The sequence below is a fragment of the Biomphalaria glabrata genome, chromosome 11 (genome assembly GCF_947242115.1).
Source record: "Biomphalaria glabrata chromosome 11, xgBioGlab47.1, whole genome shotgun sequence".
Lineage (NCBI taxonomy): Eukaryota > Metazoa > Mollusca > Gastropoda > Planorbidae > Biomphalaria > Biomphalaria glabrata.
Window position 1 is genome coordinate 15,407,082 of NC_074721.1, and position 13,943 is coordinate 15,421,024.

At 35.3% G+C, this 13,943-nt stretch overlaps 1 long non-coding RNA gene across 1 annotated transcript; it reads left to right on the forward strand.

Moving 5' to 3' along the window:
- The first annotated feature begins 4,722 nt into the window (after positions 1 to 4,722).
- On the forward strand, positions 4,723 to 11,267 carry LOC129921801 (uncharacterized). Its single transcript, XR_008773781.1, has 3 exons — positions 4,723 to 4,863; positions 5,044 to 5,161; positions 9,009 to 11,267. It is a non-coding gene; the product is annotated as an uncharacterized LOC129921801 (long non-coding RNA).
- Positions 11,268 to 13,943: the final 2,676 nt, after the last annotated feature.

Genomic DNA, 13,943 nt, shown 5'->3' on the forward strand with positions numbered 1-13,943 from the left:
TTGTTTATTGAATATTTCAGATTGTTAAATGTTACGAAGGGAAAGAGTTTTACAATTTCTTATTTTTAACTTTTAATTCTTAATCCTTAATTCTAACTCTAGCAAGAAATCAACCTTTTAATATAAATATTATTAAGTGTAATGTATATTTATTTTTGTATTGTATGTTTATATGTAAGTTTGTATGTCCCAAATAGAAATCAAAACCGTTTGACAAATCTTGCTAAAATTTGGCATAAATGTTCCTTAGGACAAGGCGGAGACCCTAGTATATGTTTAATGCCCATCTACTAACTAGAGGGCCCTAAACATAACCCAAAAAATCTCTATTAAAGAAAGAAACTTTATTTTGACAAATCGGGTGATTACGTTTTTAATAATTTACATATTTGACTAGCTGAATGTTACCCACAGCCCGTGGGTCTACATTGGCATACCTATGATCTAGTGTTCCATTATTTGAAAATCGACGGTTCTAAATTTTAGTAGACATTTACCAAAATATTTGTCATTGTTTTCAATTGTTTGTAAATGTTTGACATGTTTCGGATGTTTCTTCAGAGTTGAAGATAATCTACTTCCTCGTCCAAACCTCCCGCAGGACGACGAAACCATTGAAACAGAGCTTTGAAAGTTCTAAAATATCATGATATCAGATTTTCCATAGCTTTTCTACTTTTTTTGCGATCTAAATGGGTCGGACGAACAGACGGATCACAAAAAACAACTAGATCCTTTTCCCCTTTTGGAAGCGGCTAAATAAATGACCAAAATGAAAATGAAAAAGAGTGCTGCTTTTCTGCTCTAGGCAAAATACAAACGTATCCATCATATTCCATGTTTTACTGACTCAATTAGAATTCTGGATTTTCCAATTTGGGGGCGTCCAGGCTTCGAGGCTAAGCGCTCGGCTTCCAAGCCGAGTCGTCTAGGGTTCTAGTCCCGATAAAGACTGGGATTTCAAATTTCGGGATCCTCAAAAGGAGCCTGTGTCAATCCAACCCTAATGAGAACCTGATATGCGTTGGGTAAGTAAAGACGATTCATTGTGTGCTGACCAAGTGACACCCTCGCTAACCGTTGGCCATAGAAACAGATAAGCTTTACATCATCTGTCACCATGGATCGCAATTTCTAAAAGAGGTATCTTTACTTTTCTTTTATTATTAATAACTTAGCATCAAAATAAAACAATCTAGAAAATTTGGAATGAAACAAAAATGTTCTTTAATGCAGATTTCAGAAAGACCTTCACTGACAAATGTTGCCTCAATCGACAGCGGTTAAGTTTGAAGAAGACTTCTATTGTATTTGTTAAGTTAATTATTATTAATTACTAGTCGACCGGCGGCGTAGCATACGCAGCTATTTTGCATGGCCGGTCTTAGGCCACTGATACCTATGCGACCGCAGTGGGGCCGCACTTTCATAGGACCCGCTCTAATTTAAGGTGTATAAATTATTAAATTAAACCATTTTATAACAAAACAGATTTCCCGCGCCCTTCTGTCGATTTACAAAAGTCCTAAAAATATACGGAAATATATATACACGAAAATTGTCATTTTGGGGTGTTATTCAATATGGAAAACGCCAATCTTATGCGCGGCATTATGCATCAGCCGTAATTGTGTAATTTGGTGAAAGAAGCTTCTCGTGCCTCAAACTAATGAAGAATTACTTAAGGTCAACAATTCTCAAAGATGGATTGAAACATTCGGTAATTCTTGCTATTAAGCGTGATTATTATGATATACTGTATGACTTTGCTACACTCAAGGCTCGTAAAGTAATTCTGTACGTAGTAAAGAATGAATAAAATTTATAGACAAATTTATTTTCTAAAACAAACTTTTAAATTTCACTTATTATCCTCTTCCCTACCCAAACTTGGCCCTTCGAAATCCGTTTCGCATAGGGCCCCACAATGGTTAAGTCCGGCCCTGCTGTTTACATATATATATATATATATATATATATATATATATATATATATATATATATGTATATATATATATATATATATATATATAAACATAGTAGATTACTTAGATTAGTTCCTAGTCCAAACCTCCCGCTGGACAAAGGGGATATGAGCGGGCATAGTTTGATACGACAGTCCATCGCGCAGCCAGTCATCCGTAGTGTGAACACTACTCTTGTTTTCTCGTGGACTATCCCAGAGTGATCTTTCCTTTACCCCTTATTACTCGTTTGACATGTTGAGGGAAGAAGAGAATTATATATATAGATAATAGGTCTACATCAAGGAACTTACAATGTCTCTGTGACTTCCTGCACACAACTAAAACGCACATACACACCCTTTCTTTGACCCCCTACACGGTTAATCAATAACTTTCTTTTCTCCAACCGTTACAGTTACCTGTGACTTAAGGTCTAAAAATATTTTTTTAGAAAAATGCATTCCTTGGTTCTTGTTACATGGTATGGGCTAGCGTGCACATTTCAGTTTACATTTGAAGTTATTGGCAGTTGAAATTTAAATGTATCTCCGATTTTTTTTTAATATTATTTTTTTTTATTTTTCTTTTAGCGTTAGTTCCCTTTTTGTTTTCATTAACGGTCATTACAAAGCTTATACCAACATACTCTGTGTGTCGGTCTATCTAGTACAATTTATTTTTGGACAATTTATTTTTTTACACTTCCCATTCTCGGATCAAGTTAAACCTAATTCTTCCCTGTACCTAACAAAACACGAATCAATACAAAATTCAACCGATTAAATCATTATTAGTGGTAGTTTATTATTTTGTTTGATATAATAAGGCAAATAAATCGAGCAGTATTGAGAAATGTGGCTTCGATGTTCAGTTTTCCTTTTTTGGGAAGTTTTTATTTTTATTCTTATTTGTTATACTTTGCTTGTTTTTGTATACTTGTATGTGGACAACTTGATGAATAGAATTTCAAAGTCTGACGTACGAGAAGAAAGACAAAAAATAACCGCCTCTGATTTGGAAGAGATGTGTTTGATTGAAATCCAGTCTCAATTAGATGTAGTTTGTTAGCGGCCCCCGAAAGGGGAAAAGACGCTATTAGTTTTGTGCGAAATGTCTGTCCGTCTGTCCGTCTGTCCAGTTTAGATCTCGTAAACTAGAAAAGATATTGAAAATCCGGCATCACAATATTTTAGACTATTCAAAGTTCTGATGCAACGGCTACTTTTTTTTTCTGAAAGCGAAAAAATCTGATTTTTAAAATCAGTTATGCAAGCAGTTTTTAAAGAGAAAAAGCTAATTAGTATGCATTATAAGTTAGACCTAAGTGAAAACGAATAGTAATCTTGTAAATGTCATTTTCGTAAACAAATTTTTTGTGAGGAAAATTTTTCTTTTTTTTTTAGCATTCGAATAAGAGATTGATCCTTTTCAAAACAATTACATCTATTATAAGACTTCAGTTAGGCCAGGAGAAGCGCGGTAGCTGAGCGGTAAAGCGCTTGGCTTCCGAACCGGGGACCCCGGGTTCAAATCCTGGTGAAGACTGGGATTTTCAACTTCGGAATCCTTAAGCGCCTCTGGGTCCACCCAGCTCCAATGGATAGCTGATATTAGTTGGGGAAAAGCAAAGGCGGTTGGTCGTTGTGCTGGCTACATGACTTCTTCGTTAACCGCAGGCCACAAAAACAGATGAACTTTACATCATCTGCCCTATAGACCACAATGTCTGAAAGGGGAACAAGCTAGGCCAGGTTCACTTTGCATTCACTTGCACCTATCCTTTGATCTGCTGTACCGTTGGGGCACTGCACAAGATCTGTCAACCTTCTTTCTCCATTCTTATCTCTCATTTGTCTTTGATATAATTTCATTTGGATGTTCTTTCTGAAAATATTGAAGCCTGCCTGGGTGGACCACTTTGGGGGCCGATTTTGAGTTTGTGTTTCCACACAAACTGTCTTTGTAATCTTGTTTTATTTATGTGTATTTTTTTTTTAAGTTTCAATCCGAAACACATGTGTATATTTTCTTTTGGCGCTGTTAACTATATTATTTATTTATTTAATATTCAATTGAAGACCTGTAAGGAGGCGCGGTGGCTGAGCTGTATAGCGCTTAGCTTCCGTTACGGGGGTCCCGGGTTCGAATCCTGGTGAAGAATGGGATTTATATTTCGGGATCTTTGGGCGCCTCTGAGTCCACCGAGCTCTAATGGGAACCTGACAATAGTTGGGGAAAAGTAAAGGTGGTTGGTCGTTGTGCTGCCCACATAACACCCTCGTTAACCGTAGGCCAAAGAAACAGGTGATCTTTACATCATCTGCCCTATAGATCACAAGGTCTCAAAGGGGAACTTTACTTTACTTTTAAAGACCTGTAAAGGGTGTGCTATGGCTGAGTGGTTAAGCGCTCGGCTTCCGAACATGGGGTCCTGGGTTCGAATCTCGGTGAAGACTGTGATTTTGAATTTCGGGATTTTTAGGGCGCCCCAATTCAAATGCGTACCAAACTTTGGCTTGGAGAAGTTACGGCAGTTGGTCGTTGTGCTGACCACATGACACTCTGTTCGTTAATCGTTGGCCATTGTAACAGATGACCTTAACATCATCTGTCCCATAAATCGGAAGGTCTGAAAGGGAAAGTTTACTTTCTTTTTTTCTAAAGACATGTTAAAGAACCAGGACATAAGCTCTAGGTGAACAGTTTTTGTTCTAGACTTCAAAATTAAAGTATAGATAAGCAACATTTTTAGATTTCTTAGGAACTTCATATATAGATATACATTGTACAAGAATGACTCAATGAAATCGATATTTTTCAAACTTGCCATGTATGCATTGTTTAATCAATTATATTACAGATATGTATATCCTTCTTTACTCTCTTATTTGTTATGGTAAGTCTAATTATAATTTATTGATATTTGTTGTTTTTTTCTAAATTTTGAATATATACTTTGGAAAGTCGTTGTTCTTACAACAGTAAAGCTTCTCTAAAAAAAATATGTATATTCTGTTCTTATTAAACAAGTTTTTATGAACCAATCTCAACAAAAGATTCATGTTTCTTCTTGTAGGATTCAACACTGTTGCATCATCTTCCCCTGGTCAGTCATGTTGGGAGACCTACAAGTTAAATAAGGACATTGAGAATATATGTCATCTACTAGAAGAATATGTCGTATGTTATTTAGGGTAAATTGAAGTGTTTTTTTTTAAAAAAAGCTTCTATTCACTCCGTCAGTCTTTCTGAAACAAAGTTTGTACATCTTTTTTTTTCTCCCACTTCCCATTCTCGCATGTAGATGAATTTTCACACAACTTTTCATTTCGTTGAGGTAATAAATGTATGAATAAATTTTAAAAAATCAATCAACTAGTTAATCAATTAACGCTAATTAATTTTGGCATATATAAAAAAGCAGTTCAAAATTGCAGTAATGAGAGATAAGCCAGTGATTTTGTGGTTATTAAGCCAGTTATTTTTTACGCTTCTTACCTTAAGATAAGCTTTTTTTTTTTTTTCTTCTTTATATTTTACCTGTTTATATTACATTCTTTTAGTGACTTATTTTGCCCTATACCAGATCCTAAATTTTATTTCTATATGCCTGAGATTACATTAAGACAGGGCCCAGGGGTGGCCCAATAGAGCCTATTACGCCTCAGAAATTAGTTTTTTTTTCCACTGATTACATCTACAAAAATGTACATGTTTAGAAAACACTTTTCAGTATCTATAAACTTTATGAAACTTCTGTCTAGGGCCGGGGTCGGCAACCTGCGGCTCGCGAGCCACAGGCGGCTCATTGGATGTGAAACTGCGGCTCTTTAGTTCCATAAGCAAATATTATTTATTTTATCGAAATATTTTTTAAAATAATTCTGAATCTTTTAACGAAGATAAGGAGCCGATTCGATCTCTGAGCCCCTTGTACTTGCTTTTCACCATACCGGCCCCCATTACATGCGTCGTCACTGTTGTCAGTCCGTCGGAAGCTCTCGGCCGTCGTCAGATGTTTCTATGTAGGTTTTAATTCGCTTTGACGCAAGAAAATTTTGCATTTTCACCACGTGCTTTGACCGTGACGTATAGTTTGCTGTTGTTTGTAAATGTGTTAGAGGCGAATTATTTTCTCAAAGTTAGAAGCACTCTACAAGTAATGCTAATCTGGGCAAGCTTTGCGTACCACTAGAAATTGCACAAAAATGCAAACCATTTACAGATGATAAGTATGTCAAAGACTTCTTCCTACGTCCATCTGAAGAACTGTTTCGTGATTACAAAAACAAACCAGAAATCTTGAAAAAAATATTTGCCAGTATCCTCTAAAACAGTACAAGATAGAATAGCTAAAATATCTTCAAATGTAACATATTTGCAAGTGGAAGATATTCAACTTCCTTCTGCCTTATCAGTTGCTATAGATTAGTCTTGCGACATAAAGACACGGTCCAAGTTGCCCATTTTGTCATGTATATGTCTTCCCTAGGATTGCTACAACCATATCCTCTTTGAATGCCCCTTCCTAATCCACCTTAGGCAGACCCTACTATCACTACAGCCCAACATAACCAACACCCTGTACGGCTATGCTGAACAACTATAGAAAACAGCACACTATTTTTCCTTGGCACAGTCTACAAAAGAGCTCATAGCTCAGAAGCAAAAAGCTGGCTAGAAGAAGAAGAAGAAGGATTGCTACCGCTCTCATGACAAAACAAGAGATAGAGCGAATGCCGTGCAAAAATACATTGAAGACAATAAGATCGATATGAATAAAATCATTTAAATAGCAACTGATAGAGCCAGAAGTATGACAGGAAAAAATACTACAAGTACAACAACGATTCGTCTGAGCAAAATAAACCAAGAAATTCTTACATTTCACAGAATAATGCACCAAGAAACGCTTTGTGCCCAAAACGATTCCGACCGAAATAGACGAGGTCATGAATTTAGTAATAAAGATTATTAACAGCATCTTGTCAAAAGCACTCCACCACCTAAAGAAAATGAAGACTCAGTATTCCGACCTCCTTCTTCCCAAAATAAAAGCTATGACTTTCCAAAGGTAATTTGATGAAACGTTTTGCATTGTGCTTCAATGAAATATATACATTTCTAAATGATGAAGGCATTTATCACACCGAATTAGAGAACGACAAATGGTTGCAAACATTTTACTTTATGATTGATATAACAGAGAAATTAAATGAGCTGAATCTAAAACTGCAAGGAAAGGAAAACCCATCCTATGTTTCGCTAAAAGAATTGGTTTGTTTTGAAGAAAAATTGATTCTTTTTGCAGAAGATATTTAGAGCGGTCAATTACTTCATTTTGAGTGTCTAAAACTGTATCGCGATAAAATCTGCAACTTTTTACACAAATTACTTCAGCACAGTTAGAAAAAAAATTAAAGATGAATTTCTTGAAAGATATTGAGATATTCTAGCATTCAAAGTACACCATCTCAAAACAAATAGTAACGAAATCCACATTGATCCATGCGGAATTGATACTGGATCTCGAGAAATGTAATTGATCGATTTTAAAAGTAAAGCTTTGTGGGGTTAAGAATTAACACAGTTGAAAAGCAAGTTGGAAGTGTTGGAGGTCCAGAAATATATGTAACGCAACAAAAGTGGACAGCTTTCAAAAATAAAAGGAATGTTGCGAGTTGATTGGGCGCACAGAATAATCTTTCAAATTGCTTTGTAATTGAAGTAGAAGTTAGTGTTGTAAGAAAATGTTTAACTTCTTTAGTTGTTACTATCATATATATTATCTAATGTGTGGTGAAGAACATTACTTATATATGAATTCGTTGTTTTTCCATTAAAAAACAAACGTCTGAGAACTATTTAAAGTTAGCAAGAAAAAACTTTGTGGCTCTTTAACTTCGAAATTTTTAAAATTGTAATTTTTGGCTCTTCCGACTCAAAAGGTTGCCGACCCCTGGTCTAGGGTATATATATTTATTATATTTTATATTATCGACTCTGATCATGAAAATGGTAAATAAATCATTCTCTGTATTTCTAAAAATGTTTTATGTAAACTATTGTAAACAAATGTTATTCAAATTACCAATATCGGTATGTCGAAATATTGAGAACTAAATTCTACTTACGTTTTTACTCAACCGGTAGATGCATTCACTTTGTTTTAAAGCTGTGCCAAAAAGAGTAGTATTGAATATAAAAGTACCGGCACTGTTGGATTAGTCCGATTAGACATACACATTTTACAGCAATGCTTTAAGAAAAATAGAAGATATATCTCGTGTTGTCAACATGAAATAAATAAATATTGTTCATGGTAAAGACGTGTGCTTTTCTGTACTGTGAACCGATCTATTTTAAATATTACAAAACAACACCACCAAAACAAAGCATCCTAATTTAGGATAGAATCTTACAAATGAAGAAAAAAACAATATTACAAAGACAGTTTGTGTGGAAACACAAACTTAAAATCGGGCCCCGAAGTGGTCCCCCTCCCTGGCAGGTAAAAAGGCAGGTTTCAATATTTTCAGAAAGAATGTCAGAATGAAATTCTATCCAAGGCAAATGACAGGAAAGAATGGAGAAAGAATGTTGTCTTATTTTGATTATCTAATTAATCTAATTGTTTTGTAAGGGTCACTCTCTTATTCAAAGTCTCAAGAAAAAAAAACATTTTACGTAAAAAAAAAAATGTTTAAATCCTTTAGTTAAGAGTTACATAGTCCTGACGCGACTACGCAGTTCACACGATAATATGAAAAACTACTTATTAATTGTTGTTTTAAATTATTTTCGGCTGTGTGGGCGACATCGCTCCGACCACAGCTATTGTCAGGCATTCATCTCATTTCCATGAGACGATCCATAGTCGCCTCGCGACTAAAGGAGGCCATATATTGGTAATTATTTATTTTGCTTGAAACTGAATACGGGAAATAACTTCTACATTATTAAGTTAGAGATATTGTTGTATGTGCAGAGTCTAAGTTTTTTTTTTACATTTTGCTTGTTTTTATCTTGTACTATTTCTAGAGAACTGGGAGGTATATATAATGAGACGTTTGAGAGATTTTTGTGTCAGGAGGTTCAACTGTCCAGTGATCTTATACAGTGTTTGCAAGATCTTCAAAATACAATTAATGAACATGCCGACCACACTGGCAGACTACAGCAAGTGGTGAAGGATATGAGGCTTCATGGAGTTCTTCTTTATGTACTCATCATCATCATCATTATAGCGAGTTTGTTACTTCGCATTAACATTTCAGTTCCAGTTGCTCTATCCCTATTCATAGTGTGCATTGCTGTGATGAATCATTTGCAAGTGACTGTGCGAGACGTAAATATGACACTTAATTGTGGTTAATAACATCGTGCATATTTTGTCAAATAAACCGGTCAAGCATGTAGTTAAATAATGTGTTGATGCTTATTGCAATAGTTTTTCACAGCTTTATAATTTTGTATGTAGAATGCTTAACAATAACAGGTTTCGGATGTTCCTTTAGATTTGAAGATAATCTACTTCCTAGTCCAAACCTCCCGCAGAACGATGGGTGATGGCAGAGGGCAGGGTATTTACCCTGGACCATCGAGTCGATAGAACGACAGGCAAGCGCGCATACAACATGACCAGTACTGTATTGTACTGTGGACTCATCACTGTCATTCTAAAAACTACAGTTTACAGACCGACAGGACATAAACTGCTTGTTACTGTAACATGTAAAAATAAAATGATTTAAGACATTAGTAGACTCGATAGTAACATCAAACTTCAACTGAATAGAGGCCTACCAGGTGGTCTGTTTCCAGGTTACACTCTGTTGATTATATAAACTCTTTTAGACGTGACGGTTACACTCTATTGATTATATAAACTCTTTTAGACGTGATCAAACTATTTAATTGTATCTGTCCATAGGAAGATATCAAACCTTGCTATAAGCACTGTGAACCTAAGTACTTGTGTGCAAGTTAAGAAGAAAAACTATTTCAATGTAGTAGAGCTGTTTAACTTATAAGTTGTCGATTATGTTCAGAGTTGAATACAAAATGTTGGCGAGTTCCTGTGGTCTATTGTATGTTATAAACTAGTTCCTGTGGTCTATTGTATGTTATAAACTAGTTCCTGTGGTCTATTGTATGTTATAAACTAAGTCCGACTTGGCCCTGTTCAACTCACATAATATCCAACAGAAACTACAGGGGAAACGATGGTTTTATTGTGCTATACAGAAGAGAGAATACTGCGAACGAAAGAGTAGGGTATGGGTCTGTACTCTGTAGTGGCCCTAAGTGTTCATTGTAAACAAGATCTATTTAGAACAAAAATAGAAAAACGTAGAAAATGGGGGAGAGGGAGGTTCTTGGCTTTCAATTTGCTTGTAACATGTCCACCTTTTGTTGATGGATTGCACACAGTCATTTCACTTGTGAGATGCATGTCCCTCAGTACATTGTAACATGTCCACCTTTTGTTGATGGATTGCACACAGTCATTTCACTTGTGAGATGCATGTCACTCAGTACATTGTAACATGTCCGCCTTTTGTAGATGGACTGCACACAGTCATTTCACTTGTGAGATGCATGTCACTCAGTACATTGTAACATGTCCACCTTTTGTTGATGGATTGCACACAGTCATTTCACTTGTGAGATGCATGTCCCTCAGTACATTGTAACATGTCCGCCTTTTGTTGATGGATTGCACACAGTCATTTCACTTGTGAGATGCATGTCACTCAGTACATTGTAACATGTCCACCTTTTGTTGATGGATTGCACACAGTCATTTCACTTGTGAGATGCATGTCCCTCAGTACATTGTAACATGTCCGCCTTTTGTTGATGGATTGCAGACAGTCATTTCACTTGTGAGATGCATGTCACTCAGTACATTGTAAACAATTGGATAGTAAAAAATATGAAAATCAGCCTTTACACTGCACATCTTTATAGGACACAACTCCCATAGTATAACCCTAACCGTGCTGCTGCGAGTGGAGGGTATTGAAAGCAAATAAATACAAAGAAAATCATTGTATAAGATCCTAATTTCATAAAATAGAAAGTGTTGAAAAGTTTTGTTTTGTAAAAAATATTGGACAATCTATGAAGTAATGTGTTATACTATTTGATATAAACTTTTTACATGTAAATTATGAGTGAGTCTGGTGTGAATGTATATTTTGTTTTTTATAGTTATAATGTTTTGTTTGGTGTAATGCACAAATTGTAAGACAAATTTCCTTATGGATAATAAAGATTATTATTATTAATATACAAGTTTTTACTTTAAGTAGTTTTTTATTGTACAAGTTATGTGTTCTATTAGTTGCGTACTGGTACTGTACAAGTTATAAATGGTAAAAGGGAATATAAATTAAATTTAATTTTCCACATGAAATCCCCTCAATTCACAAGTGAGAAATGATCTAAGCCAAAATGATTGTCTTGATTACTATTCATCCAATCCAAAAATATTGGATGACTGCCTGGTTGTGCAGTTTGCACGCTAGACTGTCGTTCAGACTTATCCATGGTCCCGAGTTCAAACCCTGCCTGCTCCCATCCCCCTCATCCTGCGGAAGGTTTGGACTAGGAAATAAATTATCTTCAACTCTGAAGAAACATCCGAAACATGGAAAACATTTTAACAAACAGGGTTTAAGTAGTGTCACCAATTGAACAGAATGAATATAATAGTTGTTAGATGTATAAACACTAAATAAATGGGCTAGATCAGTGATGCTCAACCTTATTAGGTCGGAGGGCCATTTTAATTTCCGACACCCGTGTCGCGGGCCACATCACCAAAAAGTTAAAATTAAAAAAATATTTTTATTAGAAACCCGTGAATCTAGTACTTACTAGTACTTCACGAGACGTCTATGTTAAACCAACTTTTACTTATACAGCTGCATAGATGAGATACCAAGTCGGAGCACTGAATCTAATATTCTAGATGTTTGTTTGTGAGAAAAATTTGCTGAAAAAGTTTGTGTTCAGTACTTGTAATTATAGTGATCATCCTTAAAACCTGTTATCAGAGATTTAGAAAAAGTTTCTAAAAGTAACACGTAGTAGAAATCAGTTTCTGAATTACTTGAATTTTATCTAGCTGGGATGTCTGGCTTTGTATGCCAATCATTACCAGTTGTAGCTTTGTCTGGGCACTTGACACAATGACTTTTTGAAATGACTAACAATGTTCAATCTAAACACGACCATCATCACATCGTCCAGACTGAACACCTTGCCCCATAGAATTTGTTAATGAATAATTCAATGAATCCACATAGACTCGGTTCCAACTTTGCAAATGATTCTTGCTGTCTACCAAACTTCTGGAACCATCAGTGTCACTCCCACTAATTTCTTCCAATGAAGATCTTCTGTGATAATTGAAACTTCTTTGACAGGACTTCGCCAGTAGTGGCCCCATACATGCTTCTTATAACTACTAACTTCTCTGATCTTAAAACTTCTGTTTGTAAGGCAATTTAAATACCATGATTTTGAGAGGTATTAGGTATGTCAGTAGAGTAGACTCTGTCAGCGGATGGAGATATTTACCCATATCTTCTAATCGCCTTGTTCTTGTCACGAGGCAGCTCCAACAGCTTTCTTCTGATTCTACCATCATTGCTAACAAGCAACTTTTTTTCATCCATCGTTGACAAATGGTTTCGGGTTTCTACTTGCAATATCAGAAACTCTGTGGCTTGTCTTACACTCGACTCATTTTCTTGTCTCTTTCGGTAAATATTCTTATCAATCCTCAACTCTAGGTGCTATATAGCAATGGCGTCTCAAACTAAGAATGCTGACTTCTTTGTATGTTTCATTTACTTAAGTTATTGAATATTTTTGTTTTCTTTAAATAGAGACACTCTTCCTATAAATAAGCTGATTTGTTATTACAACCAAAACATTAAAATAATAACATTGAGAATCCTAACGTAATGAAATAATTTTATTATTTTTTTTTGGCGGAGACAGATTTTTTCACTATGTGCCGATGTCTTGTGGGCCGGAAGGAACCACGTACATCCGGCCCGCGGGCCGTACTTTGGGCATCACTGGGATAGATGAAGTGAAAATCATGTTTCTTGTGTTCATGAGGGTGTCAGCATGACCAAATGCCTTTAATACCCCAATGTTTGTCAGGTACCCATTAGAAGCCTGAAGCCGTTCCAATGTTAGGATATAGCCACAAAGTAGCAGAGATTTGTATTAAAGAGTTTTCTCCAAACTAAATACAGATGAAGATACAATGATGAAACTACAGTTCTTATTCTATATGCAGGGACAAACAAACATAGAAAATATGATTAGAAAAAGATTTGTGGGGAAAAAGTTTTATTACAAAGCTTAAATCAACTCATTTTGTCTGTAGGTCTGTCTGGTCAAAAGTTTGTACACATTTTTTCTCCCACACCCTATTTCAGATCAAGTTTAAATTTTGCAAAAGTATTTCTTGTACCCAAGAAAACAACATAATAATAAATAAACAAATAAGTTAAAGAACTATGATAATTCATTACTTTGTTTGGTATTGAACAAGGGGAAGAACTTGTACTAGATATGAGGTGGCATAAACTGAATTAGTCCCCTTTATACTTTATGTATAAAGATTATTATTATTATTATTATACAAGTTTTTATACAAGTTTTCCTGGGTTTAATAGCTTAACAGTTGAATAGCTTTAAGTATTCATTAGAAGTATACAAAAAATGTTGCTAAATGAATCTAGATTCAGCTTCAGTGGCAAAGACTCAGGTTTTATCATTACTTAATATTTAATGTCAAATGTCTTCCCTTTATCTCTGGGACATAACAAAAAATTTTTACATGAGATTTATATTGGATGCAAGCTGCCGAATATGACATAAGAATTGTACTCCAAAAAAATAAAGATAGGCAGAATATGATAGCTGAAATTTTAGAAGCTGCGACGA